Source organism: Notolabrus celidotus, chromosome 5 (genome assembly GCF_009762535.1).
Source record: "Notolabrus celidotus isolate fNotCel1 chromosome 5, fNotCel1.pri, whole genome shotgun sequence".
NCBI lineage: Eukaryota > Metazoa > Chordata > Actinopteri > Labriformes > Labridae > Notolabrus > Notolabrus celidotus.
This window is the reverse complement of record NC_048276.1, coordinates 25,425,577-25,448,485: the sequence shown is the minus strand read 5'-3', so window position 1 is coordinate 25,448,485 and position 22,909 is coordinate 25,425,577. Positions and strand designations below refer to the sequence as shown.

General features: G+C 40.5%; 1 long non-coding RNA gene across 1 annotated transcript; it reads right to left on the bottom strand.

Moving 5' to 3' along the window:
• Nucleotides 1–2,829: 2,829 nt before the first annotated feature.
• On the bottom strand, nucleotides 2,830–5,722 carry LOC117813108. The gene is made up of 4 exons (XR_004631321.1): nucleotides 5,659–5,722; nucleotides 3,991–4,041; nucleotides 3,585–3,773; nucleotides 2,830–3,016 (listed from the first exon to the last, which is right to left on the bottom strand). It is a non-coding gene; the product is annotated as an uncharacterized LOC117813108 (long non-coding RNA).
• Between the last annotated feature and the right edge of the window lie 17,187 nt (nucleotides 5,723–22,909).

Sequence of the window (22,909 nt, the reverse complement as noted above, 5' to 3'; positions counted from 1 at the left end):
ATGCTCTGTCCCCTCTAGATTTTCAAATTAAATGTAATGCCTGACCTGTACACCAACAGTCACAGCTTATAGATGTTGTCCTCTGGTGTTAAAAAACAGGGCTGTGGGGCGCCTTCTGGTCCCTGACATTACCTGCCTCTTCTTCAGTTGTCCTATCCAATAAAGTATATCTGAGTTTGTCAAAAAACTGTAAATTGAATGCGCTTCCAAAAACGTCTCTGCACTCCTATATTAGGGACAGCATTGTTATAGAACCAAAACAAACCTAGTTCAGAATAGAATTAGAAAAATATGAGAACTTCAGCACAAGAGGGCTTATATTTACATGAGATGTCACACTTCAATCAGTCCATTTACAGGAGAGACGTATCGGACACTAAACTCTTAAAACCTGACAGATTGAATGTTCTTTGCATCATTTCTCACCTAACATGAGTCAAAGTGTGTGGGTGCTGAATCTGTGAACACATGTTCGTCCTGGAACAGCTTTTACCTTGGTGTCAAAACACTGACCACGGCCACCTGGCAGCTTTACTGACAGTAAAGCAATATAAATGCAGATTCTGCTTAATTCCTAATGTGCTGTTCCTGTGTGTATTCAGAGCCTTTTCCACAGTGAGTTGTCTCTGCCTCGTGGGCCTGGAAGGAGGCTGCAGTCAGCGCCGCCAACGAGAACTAATGAATTAACATGAGGGTCAATCCAAGCTCAGCTGGCTTGGTCTAAAATAGTAACAAAGCACTAAATTGTGTTCCGCAGTCCAATTATGAACTGGTAAATTGTTTGAGATGATGATGAATGAATTATAAATATATTCATTTAGTTCTGATAATGACAGGGGGTATTTTCAACATAAACCTATAGTGATTCACCACTTAACCAATTCTCTTATTTACAATGTTAGGACAGGGCTGTCTCCAACACTATTCTGCTCAGTCCAGACTTGTTCTGATTGTTACATTTGGACATGTTCAATGGTTACTTTTACAGATTTGCTTATAACAGACTAATACCAATTTACCTTGGCAGATGTCTATATAGGTACTTTTTGTCCGCAGTAACTTTACCCAGGAACTAGGAACCTTTCGAGGAACACAATTTAGATCTTTGGTGGCTAAGTGCTTATCTTAATAAGTGTCATCATCATTACTCTCCTCTTTTAGACACTTATGTAATGGCTCTATTCTGGAAAAAGTCCAAGGGCTCAAACATTACAAGTGAGCAAAGTTTCATGCTTTTGTGAGAAGTGGAATACAACAGATTTGACACATACCATCTGATGTTCCACAAAGTAATAAGTCCCATCTGAAAGCTTATCAGCCTGATAAATGTTATAATACACCTTTTTCTGCTAAAATCAACCAATTAAAGTTGCTTTCATTTACTTATTAACAACAATCTTAAACATTCTGACACAGTTGGAGGTATGAGATCTGCTATTACATACAGAGAAGAAGAAAAAGTGCAGCCTCCACAATCTGATGAGAGTAAAATTGATATCTCCGATGTGGCTTTTTTTCTGTGTGTTAGAGGAGAGTAACGTGATTGCAATTTGAAAATCTTGTGCCAGAAGTATTCTAACAGGAGGGAAGAAGTCTTCAACTTTTAAAACAATTAATCTTTTAGATCACTTGAGTCATCATTGCAGCAAAGATGTATTGGAGAAATATGACACAGCCATAGCTGCAGCTAGCATTAGCACCAAGAACCAGTGAGTGCCATAGATTCAACAGGTATTTGAAAGCTGCGGAAAGTTTACAAGTAACAACCAAAAGCTAAAGCAACTGAGGATTTCATCAGGTAATGGCATATTTGGAAGAGTATCTAGAGTCACAGATACTTTGCAGACATATCCCTGCCTGCCATGTAAGATGTGATATATACACGTTCACAGTCTGATCCATAACAGAACGTCAGTGGCATAAGTTTGACCTCATCAGTTAGACTAGTGAATATGCTTAGCGTGACGGCCCAGTGGCTTTATGAAAAGTGAAACATGAAAAAGCTCTGCTCAGGATCGCTCGGATTTACAGTAAAAAAGAATGATTGACAATCTAGGAGTCAGAACTGTTCTTTTTTGTGTGATAACAATAGTAATCTCAGAAAGAACTGGTCAGTATAAAATATTTTTACATGTTTATCTTTGCTCAATTAATCTTAGCCATTCCTACCTTCAGGTGTGCATAAACTAAACATTCACTCAAACAATATACAAAAATGCTAAAAAATCAGTTATCTTATCAGTATCGATGAGGGCTGTCTAGATATCAGATTGTCACCTCATGATAAACATTGGCCCAAAATAATTCACATAATATTATTATGGTATCAGAATCTAGTTGATGTAACACTGCTGCAGTACCAGGCAGCGCCAGAAGGTAGTGGCCCCCTACTGTTTTGGATTCATATTACAGACAAATTGCTTCTCTCTGATACCGCAGTTGTTACGTTCCGACTGAGAGATGACTCTCATGTAGAGTACCTCGCTTTTATCTGTCATCTCCTCTGACATGATTTGTGCCGCAGAAGAAGCCACATACTGTGTTCAAGTCTAGCTAGCTAGCTGGTTACCACTTCTACTGCTGCTGCTGCTACTTCTATGTCGTCCCTCCATTTTATGGTGGTCAGCAGCAAGCGTAAAGAGCCACTCCCACTCCCATCTATGAACCAAGTAGTTTCATGGTATTACAATATGTATATTTCGAGCATTATCAATATATATAATATATACATATACTTTTTTTTCAAAATGGTTGTCGTAAATACCAGTATATTGCCATTAGGAGTGGGTTATTATTGTCAGTAGCAGCAAAAATAAAAACAAAAAAACATATCATGCATCTTTATTTGAGCATGTTCATTCAAACACAGTGACAACCATAACTCGTCTAACAGAATTAATAAGTTATCTCAGCTGGTCACAGAGCTAAATAACACACGTAAGTATCTGCTGTTGTTGCAGTTCATGTTGATTTGGGGTGATGAAGGGCTCTCCATTGTCACAGGGAGTGTAGAGTACTGAAAAACACACAGAGGCATGGGAAGAGAATTTGGGGACTCCTTAAAATCACTGATATAATAAAGAAGGGGACCAAAGCAACACCAGGCAGCAAATGATGTTTCTGAAAGCATTTTTCTTTGTGCACATTACTGGCCTGGTTGCAGAAATCTACTTTTATGTGCAATCCCAAGGAGGGATGATTCATTTTTTGGGGACAGAAGGAAGGAAATAGGCAGGGATGTGGATAAAGTGAGGGTTTTGGAGAGTTTTCGATGGATTATTGATGTTTGTATAATTTTAATATCACAGCATAGAGCTGATGAAATATTTAGTTTGAAAGGCTGAGGATTAAGTCAAAATGAAGCTTTTCTGGTGTGAAAGGGGCCTCCTGTGACCTTAAATGAGCCTTGCTTCATGGTCACAGATGATGACAGACTGTGCTCCTGCACACTCAGAGGCCCACAGGGAGTCTGAACCTGGAGTTTCAGTGAGTCACCCTAAAAAACCCAGCTCCCTTTCACTCACTCTGTCAAAAAAACAAACATGTAGGAGCAGACGAGGGAGGCAGAGAGGTGGCTGACTCACCCCTGTTCTCCCGTGTTTGCCACACACGATGCAGACACAGTGAGCAAGGGTTGATGGGAGGCAGTATATTGATGACAATGCTCGAAGGACAGTACAGTGACAGGGCTGCTTGCATCAGGTGCTGGTGGGTGGCTGCTGATCAGATGATGTCAGAGGCGGCAACAATGCCTGCTCAGGACATGGAGCTGGCTGGATCAGAAAGGTCATTAACGTTAGTCATGATTATTCATAGTCAGAGCCCACACATGAAAATATCAGCTGCTGAGTCAGCATGGAGGCTGTACGTATGCATGTGTCCTGAAGACAGCCTGTTTTTTTAACATAATGGTTGTACTTTCCTGTATATATACCTAGGCTTATGTTGATACATAAGTTACAGTATATCATTGTGAGCCAGCCTTCCTACCTGGGCAGAGGGAAGTGTCATAGCAGACCACTTAAAGTCTCCTCTAGGTGTCTGTTGACCAGGTTTCATGCAACACATGAAAAAGACAGTCAACCCAGAGTTATTGTGTTAAAGTCATGTGTTCTTAAACCTGGTAACTTTATTCAAACAGCCCCTTTAAGGGAGATGTTCACTAAGTGCTTTGACAGACGGGTAGATGAGATAATTAACATTCATTCAGAGAGACAGAGTAGAATGGAATATTCAACAAACTTATATTCAACAATTAGTAGTATACAGATAGAATAAAGATGCTAAAAAAATCATCTTAAAAGGTAGTTAGAACAATAAATTAAAGCAAATAAAGAGATTGAAAAATAAAAGCAAAATAAGAAAGAATAGAGTTTAAACATCAAAAGAAGAAAAAACAGATGATAAGAAGTCAAAAGGTGAGGCAGGCCAAATACAAATACATAATACACAATACCAATAATGGATTGTAAATATAGGACATAGACACCTCAATAGATGAATAGGTTAAGAGCAGGAAAAAAATAAATGAAAGACAAATTAAACAAAAAATCAACAAATGAATGAATTAACAAATAAACCAGGCATGTCCAACATTTAATTTTTTAATCACAGTAATCACTGAATTTCAGTAAGATGTGATTAATCGAGTGTTAAAAATTCCATTATTTTGCATTTTAAAAGCAGTTTTGAAGTCCATATTACCACTTAAAGCAATTCTTACAAATGTTTGGATTTAGGAATCATATGAATACACAATGAAATGTACTTAGTGATCTTGACTTTTAGATGTATCAATCAATTAAATGCTGCACTACTATACCAGTATGGTCTGAAACCATGACTTAGTGGCAGGAGACAGCAGTTTATCCAGTGAAATCCTGTGTATGTCCAGCCAGTCTCAATATGGTGTCAGATAATTTGGATTACTTGCTGACATCCATTGATCCCCGGTTAATGCGACAACTTTTACAACTTTGCTGAACTATTGTTCCCAGCAATGTATATGTTTACTACTCTTCTAATTTGTAATTTGTAATTTATTTATTATAGGGTAGCCCCTAAACATGCCAACCTAAAGACGTCCCTATGAGACCAAGTCTTCCACAATGTTAACAAGCCTGCAGTCAGTTGCCACCCAGCTAGAGAGCACTGTAGTTAACTTTCTCTTTCCAGTTTAACCCACGGGTCTGTGGGGATTCACACACTCAAAATAGTACTCTGACAGCTTTTGTGATGCAGCTGCCCGCTGACATCAGTCTGATTAGGTGCACCTGTATGCTGGTCAAATTTGCTTAGAAGGGAGATCACACTGACGTTCTAGACAGGGTGAGGAGCATTTCACCTCTCAACACAATAATTATATTGTTCTCTATGTAGCTTTGTCACCTGCCTCAGAACTGAAACAGCCCATGTATTTGTATTGTCACCATTTTATGATACCATCTGCCACGCTGAACATTTGTACATTCACATACTGTAATATGACCCTATGAGAACCTACTGTATTTTTGAAGTCCATTTTGAGTCATTGTGAGTCATAGAGAAAATATAACTGTGGCTGTTCTGGGACTCATCTGAATATAAGTAGGGCTGTTTAATGAAAATCTGCTTCATAATCGAACACTCACCCACACTATTTATCACTCATATTATTACCTCTTCACTCTCAGTAAGTTCTCACCATCATCCTGAATGAGCAACTCCCAAATCCAGCTTCAAGATGTAAAAGCAGGCCTGAATGGATGGGAGGAGTACAGTCACTGTAACGAGTCACAGCTCTGAGTAGGAGTGGGTCAGCTTGACGTATTTCTCCCACCCAGCTCGCTACTCATCAGTGCCCTTCAAGATCCAGTCCAGCTGGATCATTTGTATGCAAGGGAAAGCTGAGGCAGTCCATAATCAATGTCCCTTACCTGAGACGCTCCTCATCGTCGCTTACAGTACAACAGAGTCAGTCCAGAGGGTGACCCTTACCTGAAGTGACTGCCAAATAGCACCTGCCTTCCAAACCTGTGGATTGCAAATTAGTTCAGAGATCTGACAGGACCTCAAGGTTGTAGTAGTTTTGACATTTTATTATTTTTTATCTTGATTTCTTTTTGACTTTTTGTTTTCCAATTTTAGTTTAGTTTAAGTTAGTTTTTATCACTATTTTCAGTGTAGTTTTTTTTTTTTTATGTCTGTTTTTTGTTTAGTTTTTATTAGTTTTAGAACTAGTTTTAGTGTTTCGTAATATGGGATATTCATCAGGACAAGACCAAAAATGACCCTTAAAGATTTTGTTTTAAAAAAAACAAACTCAAACACTATATTAAAATTAACTATATGGACCATGTTACACCATAGATACAACACCATAGTTTGTTGTCCCTGAAGTTTAAAGCTCCTAACACCAACACACTCCTGTACTCAGTCTGAAACTGGGTGGCTAATAGTACTGTTATTGGCTAACTAAAATTTGGAGCTGACCAAAGCTACACTTAGCAGTGGTCATTTTGACAAAGCTACCTGTGCATCAAAAGCTATTTTACAACTGAAGTTGTGAAGGTTTTATTTTTTATTTGTAAATGGGTTTTAGCACTATAAACCTAAGGCTAAGATTGACAGACACACTCTGCCTGTAGCTAATCTTGTAACAACAGCAATAACAGAAATTCAGTGACTTCATCTTCGTCCCCCTGGCCTGGAGCACTTCTCTTTTGAAGTCTAAATTTGAAGCACTTTTTACTCTTGCATGTGTTTCATGATTGTGTTTTCTTTGCTTAGTATCATTTCTGTATTTGGAGCAAGTTGGTGTCCATGCAGTTGTTTCAGCTTTGGGGGGAAGTGATGCCTGCGGTGGCTGTTGTCCCAGGGTCACCCCTCACCACGTCCATGTGGCCGTGGCGGTAGCGAACCTCGGTCCAGCCAGCGTCATCATTATGTCTTCTCATGTCCATAAAAACAGTCGAGAAGGTAAGTAGGTATATTATATATATATTTTTTTTTTCGTGATAGAATTATATATTTATCATTTATTTAATTTTTTTTTTTTCATTATTTACCAAAATTTAGGTTAGATATGAATTAATAAGGAACAAGGCACCAGTGACCCCTGTTTCCATCCAGGGGCCAGTGTGGACATTGTGGAGGACTACAAATCCCTGGGGGTGTACTTGGACAATAAACTGGACTGGAGAAGGAACACCGAAGCCATCTACAATCTACAAAAAGGGCCTGGGCCGCCTCTACTTCCTGAGGAGGCTGAAGTCCCTCAACATCTGCAGGACGATGCTGAGGATGTTCAATGAGTCTGTGGTGGCCAGTACTATCCTGTTTGTTGTGGTGTGCTGGGGCAGCAGGCTGAGGGTAGCGGATGCAAACAGACTAAATAAACTGATCCATAAGGCCAGTGATGTTGTCAGGGTGGAGCTTGACTCTCTGTGACAGTGGTGACAGAGAGGAGGACTCTGTCAAAGCTCCATAGCATCATGGACAACATCCACCACCCTCTCTACAACGTGCTGGTGAATCACAGGAGCAAATTCAGTGCAAGACTGATCCCCCCTAAATGCACCACAGAATGCCACAGGAAGTCATTCCTGCCTGTGGCCATCAGACTGTAAAACTCCTCCCTCTGATGACTGAACTATATTCTGTACTCTGTGCAATAACGTGCAATACACTGTGCAATACACTGTGCAATACCCCTGCCACTTCAACATCCTATATATAATACCTTCATTCCCAGTGCTTTTGTACATAGTGAACTCTAACTATTCTGTGTTTTTGTATATACTTACTCCCGGACGACTCCCTGGGGAGGTGTTTCGGGCATGTCCGAATGGGAGGAGGCCATGGGGAAGGCCCAGGACACGCTGGCGAGACTATGTCTCTCAGGTGGCCTGGGAGCGCCTCAGTATCCTCCCAGAAGAACTGGTGGAAGTGGCCAGGGAGAGGAGTGTCTGGGCTTCCCTGCTGAGGCTGCTGCCCCCGCGACCCGGATAAGCGGAAGAAGATGGATGGATGGATGGATCTTATTTTATTCCTCCTTCATACTGCGTATAAGAGCATTAGGATTAGGGTTAGGGTTATGATTAAGGTTAAGGTTAGGGTTATGATTAGGGTTTGGGTAAGGATTCAAATCATTAGGGTAAGGGTTTGGGTAAGGATTCAAATCATTAGGGTTATGATTAGGGTTAGGGTTATGATTAGGGTTAGGGTTAGGGTTAGCATTAGGGTTAGGGTTGGCATTAGGGTTAGGGTTAGCACTAGGGTTAGCATTAGGGTTAGGGTTAGCACTAGGGTTAGGGTTATGATTAGGGTAAGGGTTAGGGTTATAATTAGGGTTGCGATTAGGGTTAGGGTTAGCATTAGGGTTAGGGTTAGCACTAGGGTTAGGGTTATGATTAGGGTAAGGGTTAAGGTTGTGATTAGGGTTAGGGTTGTGTTTAGGGTCAGGGTTATGATTAGGGTTAGGGTTAGGGTTATGATTACGGTTAGGGTTAGGATTAGGGTTGTGATTAGGGTTAGGGTTAGCATTAGGGTTAGGGTTGGCATTAGGGTTAGGGTAAGCACTAGGGTTAGCATTAGGGTTAGGGTTAGCACTAGGGTTAGGGTTATGATTAGGGTAAGGGTTAGGGTTATAATTGGGGTTAGGATTAGGGTTAGGATTAGGGTTAGGATTAGGGTTAGGGTTAGGGTTAGCACTAGGGTTAGGGTTATGATTAGGGTAAGGGTTAGGGTTATAATTAGGGTTAGGGTTAAGGTTGTGATTAGGGTTAGGGTTAGCATTAGGGCTAGGGTTAGCACTAGGGTTAGGGTTATGATTAGGGTAAGGGTTAGGGTTATAATTAGGGTTAGGGTTAAGGTTGTGATTAGGGTTAGGGTTGTGTTTAGGGTCAGGGTTATGATTAGGGTTAGGGTTAGGGTTATGATTACGGTTAGGGTTAGTATTAGGGTTGTGATTAGGGTTAGGGTTAGCATTAGGGATAGGGTTGGCATTAGGGTTAGGGTAAGCACTAGGGTTAGGGTTATGATTAGGGTAAGGGTTACTCGGGGAGTCCACAGGATGCGTGTGCGCCGCGTTACGGCTGCGACACGGCTCTGCTCCGTCCAGGGGCTTTCGCCCTGGTCCATAGGATGCGTGTTTGGAGCGGCGGAACACTCCAGAGACGGAGCTGAGACGCGCCGCAGCGCGCCCTGTGGACTCTAGAGCATTGACTTGAATGGGAACCTATTTGCTGCGACGTGCGCGGCGCAGCCGTAACGTAATGCGACGCATCCTGTGGATCTTGGGCTTTAGGGGTTATAATTAGGGTTAGGGTTAAGGTTGTTATTAGGGTTAGGGTTGTGATTAGGGTTAGGTATGGATTAGGGTTAGGGTTTGCGTTAGGGTTATGATAAGGGTTAGGATTAGAGTTAGGGTTAGGATTATGATTAGGGTTAGGATTAAGGTTCAGGTTATGATTAGGGTTAGGATTAGGGTTTAGTTTAGGGTTATGATAAGGATTAGGGTTAGGGTTAGGGTTATGATAAGGGTTAGGATTATGATTAGGGTTAGGGTTGTGATTAGGGTTAGGGATGGATTAGGGCTAGGTTTATGATTAGGATTAGGGTCAGGGTTATAATTAGGGTTGAGGTTAGGGTTATGATTAGGGTTACGGTTAGGGTTAGAGTTAGGGTTAGGGTCAGGGTCATGATTAGGGTTAGGGTTGTGAATAGGGTAAGGGTTATGATCAGGGTTATGGTTGTGATTATGGTAAGGGATAGGGTTATGATTAGGGTTAGGGTTAGGGTTATAACTAGGGTTGAGGTTAGGGTTACAGTTAGGGTTAGAGTTAGAGTCATGATTAGGGTTAGGGTTAGGATTAGGGTTAGGGTTGGAGTTATGATTAGGGTTAAGGTTAGAGTTATGATTAGGGTTAAGGTTAGAGTTATGATTAGGGTTAGGGTTATGATTAGGGTTATGATTAGGGTTAGGGTTAGGATTAGGGTTAGGATTAGGGTTAGGGTTAGGGTTAGGGTTAGGGTTAGGATTATGATTAGGGTTAGGGTTAGGATTAGGATTATGATTAGGGTTAGGATTAGGATTAGGGTTAGGGTTAGGGTTAGATGTTAGGGTTTACAACCAGAATTAACCTTAAGCATACAGAACCAGAACCAGACTCAAGCAAACAGAACCAGAACCAAACTCAAGCAAACAGAACCTCAACCAAACCAGAACAGAACCAGAACAGAACCAGAACAGAACCAGAACCGGACCAGAAACAGAATCAGAACCAAGTCAAGCAAACAAAACCAGAACCAACTCAAGCAAACAGAACCAGAACCAAACTAAATCAAACAGGACCAGAACCAAACTGGGGTAAACAGTATTAATGTCTCCAGTGCAGGTTGGCATTGAGAAAAATCAGATGCCTCAGCTTGGATAGAAACATACTTTATACGTTGGGCTGATCGATTTCTCCTCTCAGTGAGAATTTGCCCTGTCTTCGAGAAGACTCTCTCAGAAGGAACAGATGTAGCCACGATGCACAGCCTCCCCTCCATCATCTGTATCTTATATCCTCACATGTGATTGGCCGCATGGCCGCCATGCTGACCAATCAAAACCAAGTTCTGCTGTGAGCAGAGAGTCGGCTCTCTCTCGATGCGAGCCGGCATGCATCGAGAGAGCTGGCTCGCAGAGCTGCAGCTTTTGATCATGACACATCACTACCCTGCTGAGAGTCCCCTCTATGTGGGTTGAGTCTGCCCACAGGAACAGATAAGGTTCCTGTCAAAAGTATTTCCAACACCTGCAATCTTGCACTTTACAGATGAGGTCAAGAGATAGGGAGAGTGTGTATGTGTGTGTGTGTGTGTGTGTGTGTGTGTGTGTGTGTGTGTGTGTGTGTGTGTGTGTGTGTGTGTGTGTGTGTGTGGTGTTGGTGTGTGTGTGTGTGTGTGTGTGTGTGTGTGTGTGTGTGTGTGTGTGTGTGTGTGTGTGTGTGTGCGTGTTCGTGATTGGGGTGAAATATGTCACACAGTTGCAAAGACACAATTAGTATTTGACACTTCTGACTCTCTCTTTTAGCCTCCACTTTGACTGCCAGGTCAAATTGACCCACCAACAATATCTATGCAATATAATCATGCAGGGGGGGTTGCAAATATGTGAAAGGAACCATTTTTATTTCATATGTTGATAACGCTAATTAAGGCAAGTAGAAGAAGTTTCATACCGAAAAAACATTTTTTACATTTCTTTTTACATTTTTGAACTTTGAAAAGGTTCAATCTGCCCTGAACATAACAGAAGGGTTAAGTTCCCCTGAATGGGTTTCGGTCCCATCATTATTGGGAGCCATGTGCAGATGGCTGATACCTGGAGGAGATTGGCTCATAATTGAGGTTGTTAGTGTCTTTGTTCATTTTTTAATTTTTATATAATTTTAAATTTTCTTTTTTCTTTTTTCAGTGAAAATCATTATAAGAGAGTCAGTGCACCATTTTGTATCAAGACTGAATGGTGGCTCAGCAGCAGGATGCCTGCTCCTCATGAGGGGGACCCAGGTTCAAACCCCCACACTGGCCCTTTTGTTGAAGGGGTCCTCTGGCCATTGGGTGGGTTGAGAGTTGAATTCTGGACGGGAGGACTCACAGAGAAGAGGAATAACTTTATTTTGTGAATATATTGTTGAAGAGTTTCCTATATAACTGTCAGGTTAGCTCTGATGTTTTTAACAAATGCATAGCTCATATCTAGGGTGTCTACCCCTGGTGTGGAAGATCCAGGTTTGAGACCTGACTGATGCCCGTTATCCTTTTGTTGTGTATGTCCTGTGGCCAGTGAGTGGGAAGCAGGTTCAAGTCTCAAAATGGAGGATGGAGAGCTATAATGGAGGATGGAAAATCCAAAATGGAGGTTGGACAGTGGAGCTAGCAATGTCCCGGGTGAAGGGAAGTGGTTCATACCTCTTATGAGATTTGTGGGAGAGGTCGTATCCAAGGATTCCAAGTGATGATATGGTCTGTTGTTAGGGCAAACACCCCACACATTGGATACTGGGGCTCGACTCCTGGCCAGGACTGCGTCCCATTCTATGCCCTATTCCAGACACCCACAATCCACCCAGCAGGTATTTTCACTTATGTGGCCTGGTTTGACCTTTTCTCAGGACTCTGTGGGTGTATGCTGCCAGGCTTGATTAATATCACTCTTACTCTACTCTAAGTTTTTCAGCATAACAAGGATGAGTTTTCTCTCAATACCAGTTTGTAGAGATGGCTGACATGTATGTTTGTGTGACTGAATTTATAAGTGGATAAGGTATTTTAATGTTAAAGGAAAAAAACCATCAAATTCAAGTGCAGTGGAAAGTGCAAAGCTGTGTGTCATTTAGTTAATACATTTTTTATACTTTACCCCACTCATTCACGCATATTACTCTATGACAAGTAAAAGTGGGGAAAATGCAGCGTAAAACAGCACCAGACTGACACAGTGTCACAGCTTTAATCAGCTTTAAAGTAGAGGAGACCCCACTGTGAAATTTCCCTTGCAGATGAGACTTACAGTCTGATCTCCCAGCATGCAGTCTGGAAACACTGGCTTATATCTATAAAAAAACACAATCCAGTGTTTGGGAAGATTATTTAGCAATTAACCACTGGGTGCCATCTGGCTTCAGTGTAAAGTGCACCCTGTTTCCAAGCTGCTGTGAGCATATTTGGCTGATATATTTGCTGGCTCTGTCTAATACATCTTTGAGCAAACAAGTGTATTTGTCATCAGTGTATTATTGAGTCACTGGCTTAAACACTAATCCCAATCATTCCCTGTAATTGGATTTGCACTTGTTTTAGAGGTAAAATTGTCTAAAGTCGGTGATCTTTTCATAGTAACCATTTACAGAAAACCCAGCAGAGAAAGAGAAAAACTAACACAGCATCACAAACAACAGAATTAACATATTTAACCAGCTACACAAATAACAGAATTAAACATATCTAATGCCATATTAAGCTCAAATAACCTATGTTCATCTCACTTTCAAAGTAAAAGGGTGGTGACCTATATTTGCTTAATAGCTTGTGTAGTGGAGGGGTTTATGTTGGTACTATAAATTAAATCTAAACATGTGTTTTCATTAGCATTCCTAATAGTTGCGGAAAATCACAGCAGCACCTGTATAAGGTTGGTCCTCTTTCCCTTAACCTTTTAGTTGCCGTTTTTTTTTTCACTCAACCAATCCTGTGACTATGCCAAAGCTCAAATGTTGTGCTTTATGATTGTTTCATGTCTGTTTTCTTCAGTTTGGTCAACGTCTCTTTCACTCAGATCAATTTCCCCCTTCTTGCTGTCTTTTCTCTGCTGGTGCCTGCTCACTCATTAACCATCAATTTAAAGTTTTGTGTTCTCCAAATAAATTGAGAGTAACATTAAAAAATATCCTAGATGTTGTTCGCCGATGTTATCGGTATTTTCTTTTGCCACATTGTCAACAGGAAGAGATGAAACGTTAAACAGAATTACTAGATTTGCGCTGACCTCCTTTCTGCAGGTAAATTTGATATGTGTGATCAGGTCTATTCAGAATTAATAATTCTTGTTATGAAGTTATGACCAATCAGAATCAAGTATTTAACACAGCCCTGTTATTTGTAAGAACGCCTGGTCTTAACAAACTTTAAAGACAGAAATCCAAACAAACAAAAAAATGATGGAACAAGACTGAAGTAAGAGCTTCAACAAGCTACAAACAAGCTGGAAAAAATAGTGATCTAAAGATGATCTTGTTGATGTATACATTATTTAAATGTCCTCATGCTGCACTCCTCATTTCAAGAGCTTTGCAGTTCATAAACCTTTCAACATAAATGTCCCAACTTTGAACGATGTTGCTGTTATCACTACCTCTTATGGTTTAAGTGACTTTGTAGAGATTATCAACTTAGAGATTCTCTCACTAGCTCTGTTGCTGTTGCATGGATTGCAGGACAGGATGTTGCTCCACTTTTCCCTATCAGTGATCAATGGTTAAATGAAAAGCCATGATGAGGCATTAAACTGCTTGTAAAAAGTATTTATATTGTTTGATTGTCATCACAGTACTTTGCCAGACATATTGGAAAGACAGAGGAAAACTTTTTCAAAGAAATAGAAACTGTAAATAACAGCTGCTAATCTGTCGAGAGCAGACCGTCCTCAGAAACAGAGAGTACAAAAACAACAGGAGACCTTTGATATTTCTTAAGCTTTAGAGGCTCAGCTCAGAGGGACAGTGTGCACAACAGTTGTTCCCACACTTCAGCAGTCACTGGGAAATGGAATGTAAGTACTCATTAAAAAATAGTCACACACAGTTGAAAACTCTGGAGAAGATTTTTTGTCCAGAAAGGCTACAAGCTTATGCACACATCTCCAACTGAACATAAATCACCTTACAAAAAGAGGATTGCTATATCGCTGCAGTTGCTAAGCCCAGAGGTCTGTGCTATGAAGCCGGATTTGTAGTAGGTAAAGTAACTTTTTACACATTGCCATGGTTACTTATGCTGCATCTCAAACTGGCTCTTGCACAGCCTTATCATAGTAAAAGCGCTGTCTATGTCTCGAAGGAGGAACTTAATGATCTCAAATCCAACAATCAATCAATACAGTAATAATTTGTAGACATGACTCATAAAAAACCAAGGGGCACCTGAAAAGCATTATCATAAATAACACCTGCAGAAAACTGCTGTTAAACAAATGCAGGTTCATATAATATGCTCTATCATGTAGTCATCCACATCGTTCATCGTAGAGAACTCTGATTTTGTGTCATCACTGTCAAACCCTGTGGACATTGCAGAAGGTCCGGTGTCTTTATGATTCTGTCCTGATCACGTGTGTGTTGTATTCTGGTCCTGCTTCTTTTGAGGGTCTAACCTTTTTCTTCTGGTGTCAACCTGCTGCAGAAAATAGTCCTATAGTCACTGTTGATGGCCTGTTTTTTTCTGGATTGGTCACACAGCATCAGTGTTAAATAAGACTGTTTCATAAGCAGGATAAAATTAAACAGTCACCTTCAAGCTGCTCTCAAGTCAGCAGCTGTCAAAGCATTGAGTCACCAAACTTTAATTTTTAATTTTTAATTTTTGTACCACTCCAAGACCCCATTGGCATCTTTTTCACACAATTTCCCAAACATCCATGTGAGTTTCACTCTCCATCACAGAGCTACAGATTACCCTGAATACCACTCCCTTCGGTTCAGTTCTTTACATTTAATTCACCATTTGTTGTCTGAATATCTTCCCTCACCTCTACACTTCATTAATGCATCATTGAGCTCCTCCTCTCCCACAGGATGACTGTGCAGTATTTTGTTCTCTCGTTGATATGCAAGTTGTGCTTTCAGATGGAGAGGTGGGATAAGGGGATGCAGTGCAGCTTGTGGAAGTGACAAAGGTGTGCTGCCACCCAAAATGCACCAAGAGAAAGGTACTTTAAGAGAGGATTTTGGAATGTTTGTGTTAGAGCTTGTTGCAATTTCACAACCCTGTCACTAAAAAATTTCACATCCTTAAGTTAGTTGTTAAATATACACCTGTATTCAAGTGTCACTTTGGCTGTGGTCCATTACAGAACAGGATTATGCAAGCCCCATGTTGACAACCTTGGGCTTTAAAGCTGCACTTATCAGTCATTATTCATTTATTCACCCAAGCTGGGACATTTCCCAAAGTTTCTCAAGGTCTGGGCCAGACAATCTGGGGCACGAGACAGTGTCTGTGCCCAATTTAGTTTCCATAAAACATTTTCATAAATACATAGTAATGCATCATTTATATTTTACTATATAAAAATGTATGCCTTGAGTAGAACACTGTATATCTATTGAATCACTCTGGGAAATATGGCAATACATTACCTTGTCACTTTTCTTTTTCAGCTGTGTGAGAATAGAGGCCAATTCTGACCCATTTGTTGATTCAAAACTATGACAAACAGTCTACAAATTTCAAGAATAACCTCAAAGGTACTGCATACTCAAAAATGAAACTGACTGCATTGCATGGCAAACTCAAACCCACAAACTAATAACTAACTGACATGATGGCCAGAGAATAACACTACTAACCACTTTGCACTTGTAAAGGTTAGCTAAACATCCCTCTTTATCAAGCAGCTCAACACAAAACAATGGACGTTACGTATCACAACAACAGACACTTTGTTCAACAAGTAGCTTATATTGGTCAATTACTTTTTCCATCACTCAAAGATTATTTTCTGGAAGCAAATAATGTCATACAGTTTAACTGTGATTCACCTCACCACAGGGGGGAGAAGAGCTCTCTGCGTCAGCTGTGAGCTCAGCTATGTTTTGTAAGGGTGGCCATTGACCATACTGCAGTATAAACAACTTTAGAGATAAAATAGGCTAAATTGGCTCAGTACGCAAGCATTTCTATTGGTCTGAGTTCAAAAGTTCATATTCATTAAAGAAAAACATTTTCTCCACCACAACTGTTCATGCTGAGGTGTGCTGTTAGAGTGTTACTGCCTCCTGTGTGAGAAACCAGAGGACAGAAAAGTTTGCATGTTAGCTGGAGCCTCAAACACACATACAACATACATGTGGGAGCTTCTTGATTCCCATGACATGCAGAAAGCTGCAACACTTGGGAGTATAAGCTGGAGGATTTCACTAGCAGATGGACAAAAGCATTGCATGTCATGTCAGGACCATACAGGGGGGCCTTATCATACTCCCAGCACAAAGCTCCTTGGCATGCAAAGCAAGTGTAGATACTAGTTTCCACCAATTGTCATGTGCAGGGCCTATTTTTGTAAACAGCAAATTAACTTGCACCCTTGTTAATGCCCATAGGGATGTTGGTCCTAAATGAGGTGTTTGCAGGTGCAAAGGTGGCCCCTCGTTGCTATGCTGAGGACACAGAATTGAACTGCTCCACAGCCCAACCAAAACCTAGACTAAAGACTAAAGTCCATAGTGTAGTATGTTCATGTTATTGTTCCTGGCATAACAGAAAGATGTTTATTCACTGGCTCTGATTTCTCAACTACAGACAACTCAACCAAATAACGGCTGTAATCAATAACAGCTATGGTAATCCAAGCCACTGCTCAGCAAGATCCCGGGGCTGAGCCAACTTTAAGTATGTCAAACGTCAGTTTTAAAGTCTTATGGAGGAGTCTTATAGTGCTGCTTCAGTGAACGAACATGCATGTGATGTACAGCCCAGCCAAACTTATGAACAAAAGGAACATTTCGGCCACAACAGCTTTAACTGAGCTCAAAGCTACGCAAGACGAGGCGGTGTGCACAGAAAAAAGTATGCAGGGTGGCCTGCTAGCCAGGAGCTAACAGACCACCTATCCTGTCACTCTTCCTGGCCAATTCCACTCCCTGGTGGACTTAATTCATCTGAAGCTGGAGCTGTGGCTTTACATGGAGATGAGGAACTGTGCAGTTCTCTGTCTGACGGTAACCTGGCCAAACCACAAGCCGGACTCAGCCTTCCAGATCTACGGCATGTTACTCTTCCAAGCAGACCAAAAACATCTGTTGGGTAAAACTCTTGGGACTGGACTCCTATACCAACAAAGGTTGGTGCACTAACTGTGCTCTGTTGACCAGACACTGTTCTGAGGCAATAGAATATTTGACAAATGCCGGCCACATTATCTGCTTTGTGGGTTCACAGCAGTGTTTGTCATGGCTGTCCTGTGGCATTGTCCTGCAGGTTACTAACTTCCATCGAACAGGTTTTTCAAACATGTTCCCATGGTTTTTGAAAAATTCAAGCTGTCATATCATGAAGTTTGCGGACCACACAGCAGTGGTTGGATGCATCACCAATAGCTATGAGTCCAGTACAGACAGGGGATGGAACACCTGGAGAGTTGATACAAGGAACACAACCTCTGTAGGACCTCACCAGGTGCAATACCTATGGTGGCTGGGAGGTGTCAGACGATTTGCAAATTCAAAATAGTTTGCAAAGGGGAAACACTACAACATTAGTAAAAAGCACAAATGCAAACGCCACACCACCACCACCAAAAGGACAACTACGAAAGTACAGCTACAATGGAAGTTCAACTCTGACTGACGCCAGTGCTTCTGACGGACTGTTATTCCTTATGAGCACATGTGGATGAGTAGTGGAAGTATGTAAAACCATTTTTGCTCACTAAGGTTAATGATTAATATCGCTTGCTGTCATACATTATGATAATTCAGACATTGGTCAGAAGCAATATTTATCATAAGCGAGCAAACATTGTTTTACTTACTTTCACTACTCATCTCTATCTAAAGAGGACTAGTCTATCTATAGAGGACACTCTGACATGTCGGCTGCAAGAGCCGGAGATTAGAAGACAACCTGTTCTACCTTTGAGCTACAGCTTCACACAACCTAAAATACCACAACATGACAACATAACTACACACCAAAACACAACTAAACACAACCATATTCCACAAGATAACAAAATAAGCACAAAACCAAACAAGCAAATCCCAGGGCACATTCAAGCTTTTACAACACAACAAAATGCCTCAAGATATCCAAATTCCACAACAAAATAAAATTCACAACTGAACCAAAGAGACATCTCATTCAATTAAACATCATGCTGCAGAAGTGTCCCTAGTGGACACTTAAAAAGTAATAAACATTACTGATACGCAGGACTATGTTTTGTGACTTGTTAAACTGCCAAAGACTTCAGACTGACTGACAGGAGTCTGCATGGTTAGCCAATTCCCATTACAAGCTGGGCATGCCCTGTCTCCTTGTATGGAGGCTTTTACTAAAGCTCACTCTGCAAAGGTAAACGATTACTCCTACAGTGTTATTCCTCAAGAAAGCAGTCCTGTGGGCATTGACTGAAGTGATAATATTCAATGATATCTGCTCTGCACACAGTTTGACTCCACTTAACAGCTTTTAAAATGTAATCATCTCATTGCTGTTCAATGCTCCCAAGTGGGGTCAGATACATTTACCCATCTTTTTTCTTTGTCAGTCATGCTGATAAGGATTTGAGTGAACATGTGATTGTTAGAGCACTCAGGGGAAATTTGTGCCTAGCGTCCTGAAACAACCTTGAATGAGCACGTCTTCTGAAAAAACTAGGAAGCTATTTGTTCTTGAGAGAGAAAGGGGAATAAACCTTTTCCTCAGAGCGAAGGGGACAAAGGTTTGGAGGAGGAAAATGATCGAGAAAATAGATTGATGTTTAAACAATAAAACCATCCCTATCCACATATTCCCATGCATCTCTCATGTGGAGTGGACGTTAAACAAAGCATCCTAAGGAGGGTGCCACTCAGTCAAATCAACATCAGAGAAGAAGAGGTCAAACATTTCTGACACTAAAAAAGTGGGATGTAAAAGGTATGGATCATGTTGAGAAAGAGGTTAAGTTGGGAGCAGCATAGTGACAGGGAGGTAAAATAATTTATGTTTATAGTTTCTAATCATCTTTTCTCAAAAAGTTCTGCCATTTTCCAAAGTTTTCCTCACCATTGTTTTTCCTGGTCTGGCTACACTGCTTGACACTACCCCCGCAATTTATGGCGGTACTACAATGTCTGGTCCATTCCCGTAAGCTTCCAGAAAACGTAAAGGAATATGTATGAAATGAAAGCAGAGTGCAGGCAGAAGGCTGTCTGTATATGTATGCATGTAAAACTTGGAGCATAAATGAGCCTTAAATCAGCTTATACAGATGAACTTCCCTATCACTAGCTATGTTTATATGGCAGTTTGTCTTCAACCGGATTAAAATAATTCTGATTAGAGATCCTAACAGCACTGTTTTCAGGTATGTCAATAAAGTGATCTGATAAAACGTGCATGTATATGCATCAAGCATATAATCAGAATAAAACCATTTGACATGTGCAGCGTTGTTCTGACGGTTTAATGTGTCACAAATACCAGAAGAAACTGTCCCCTCTGTCTGCTCCTGTTAAAAATATCTACTGTTGGTATGTCATTGTACATAATGTGTTACAAATAAAATATATTTTTTAAAAAGCACCTTTGCTACACACACTCAACTTCTCACAGTATTTGGTCTGTGTGTTTCTGTTCCTCTGTCTCTGGAACTCTTGTACTTTTAAGCTTGAGAGCAGTTTTTATATGTCTGAGTGTTCCTAGTTTCCATACTGCTGCATTTTATACTCATCTTGCTTATCTGTCTGCAGAACATGTTTGTGGGTAAAAGTTTTGGCTGGAAAATCCTTTGTCACTCATCTGAATATACCAGCTGAATAAACTTCAAACCCTGAAAGGTTTATTGTTTGCTTCAAGAGGCTAAATCCCAGTGTTTGGGTGTTTTCTTATAGATTTATTTGAAATTTACCATCTGACTTTTGTTTGTAACCTTTTGATTTGAAAAGAACCTGCTGTAACCAACAGGAGAGTGAACTGAATACATCTGGTGACATAATTATTAGAAATAATGAAGTGATTAAGTGACACTATAAACCTATTACATAAGGGCGGCTGTGGCTCGGTGGTAGGGTCGGTTGTCTCTCAATTGGAGGGTCTGGGGTTCAATCACAGGTCCCTCTATCCACATGCCAAAGCGTCCTTGGGCAAGACACTTAATCCTGACTGCCTTCAGTGGCCGTGCAATCGTGTGTGAATGGAATTAGTTAATACAGACGGATCTGTACATAGCAGTGTATGAATTTGGTGTGAATGGGTGAATCTGATTAGTAGTATAAAATGTTTGAGTTGTCAGAAAACAGAGCAAGTGCTATATAATCACAACTCATTTCCATTTAATATACTGCAGTATTCATACAAATAAAACATTTTTAAGCTAGGCATGAGAGATTGTATTCTGTACAATAGTCATGTATTTCCTTCACGAGAGGGGGTTTTAATACTGTTATGAAAATGAAGTCTGGGCCTTCTTTTCTGTGCCATCATTGTATTTCAGCAGTTCATTCAAAAAAACTTCCAGTCATTTCAAAAGTTATATATTAAATTCCCCTTACAGCTTAAATGTGTCACAGTAGGACAAACAAAAGGAGTATCCAAAGTGCAGACCAAAATAAAACTGATTTAATAACATAAAAAGTGAGAGAAACAAAAACATACCTTTCTTCAAATTCCAGAATTAAAACTAAATCCCCAAGAAACACAACACAGAAGAATGCAAGACACCTGTAAGACTCACAAGTAAGACTTACAGGGGATGGACTGAACAATGACTGACAGGGAACAGAGGAAACACAGACTAAATACTAACAGGGGCAATCAGACACAGGTGAGACAATGAGACACAGGTGGAACTTATGAGGGTGCAATCAAACTGGAGGGAAACATGAAGGCAGGAAGTAATACTAAACTAAATACACAGGGGCAAGAACTACAAAAAAAAAAAAAAAAACAGGAAAAACTTTAGACTATACACAGACAAGGAACATACGAAGTTCCCATAAGAAATAATAGAAATATAACACCAGGATAACTAACACTAAAGCATGAAACAAAAGGCACTAGAAGCTAATAAACTTGAACGGAAACAAGAACAACCAAAAATCACTGAAAGAAAACTTCAAACAGGCCGAAACATGACATAATGAGGATGCCAGCGGGAATAAAATCAGGCCTTTAGGGACAGTGCAAAAATAGCTTATAGCTGCTTTAGGTTCATCAAAGTGCTACAAGATAGACTTTCAGGGCAGGCCTTTGTCTCTCTGAAGGACTGGAGTAGCTCTTACACTACTGTGGCCACCTGGTGCTACATTTCAGTTTGACCATTATAATTTCAAAAAACAATCTGCCCCAGGGTATTACATTTTAAATAGCATTCTGATAAAATAGGGTCATGGGAACAGTATGGGACAACTGGGTCAGCTATCTCAGGCCCTTGGTCAGGGGCAGGACTGGGCTCTCTGACCATCAAAACACTTGCTGGAGTCAGAAGTAGATTTGAAATAGTATTTGAGTCCACATATAGAGCTACTCCATTTTTACTTTCTTAATTTTCCTTGACACAGTGGTCGAAGGCATTTGTACATCCCTTATGACCTGTACACAAAAGGGTTTCTTAAAGTTATCCCAAAGGAATAACCACTATTAAAGCAAGTGACGAAAAGGGAAGGGAAAACAAGACAATAAAAACTGGGGCAAGGTAAAACTAAACTAACCACCAATGCTAAGCAGCTGACCAGAATGCAAACTATCAGGGAGACCCTGGAAAAACTCCTTTAGGAAGGCATCCAGGAACAACCATCTACTAAACATCCCTAGAAACTGTTTTTTAACCTGCAGAAAAAGACACACACACACACACACACACACCACACATACACACACACACACACACACTCACACACACACACACACACCACACACACACACCACACACTCACACACACACACCTGACTCTGCTCTGAGATGATTGCTGCCACCATACTCGAAAAGTAGCCAGAGTAAGTGTCCCTCACACTCCTGTGTCTAAACTTCAGATAAGAGCTCTTCGGCAGGTGCACTAGTAAATGCTGCTAATTGAGAACTACGGGTGAGAGGAGCATCAGACCTCTGAGAGATGTTTGAAATTAACAAAAAACATCAACATCACTGGGCACGATGAATTACAGGTGTATTTGAAATGAAACAATATTACATTTCATTTTATCTTAGGACGAGAGGTTATATCCTGCCCTTGTTTATTTCATCAGGGTGCAAATAACACAAATAAATCAGGAATAGATTGTTTTTAGTATGATTTCATACATTTCCTTGTCTGCTTATTCATCTGGCACAAACTTCTGATTAATGATTTGGAAATATGTTATTCTTCTCCTTTTTTTTTACAAGTCATTTTCTTAGTTCCAGCTACTTGGTTATTGCCAGTTTGACTTTTGCACTGTTTGACTTTTGCACTTTTGATGT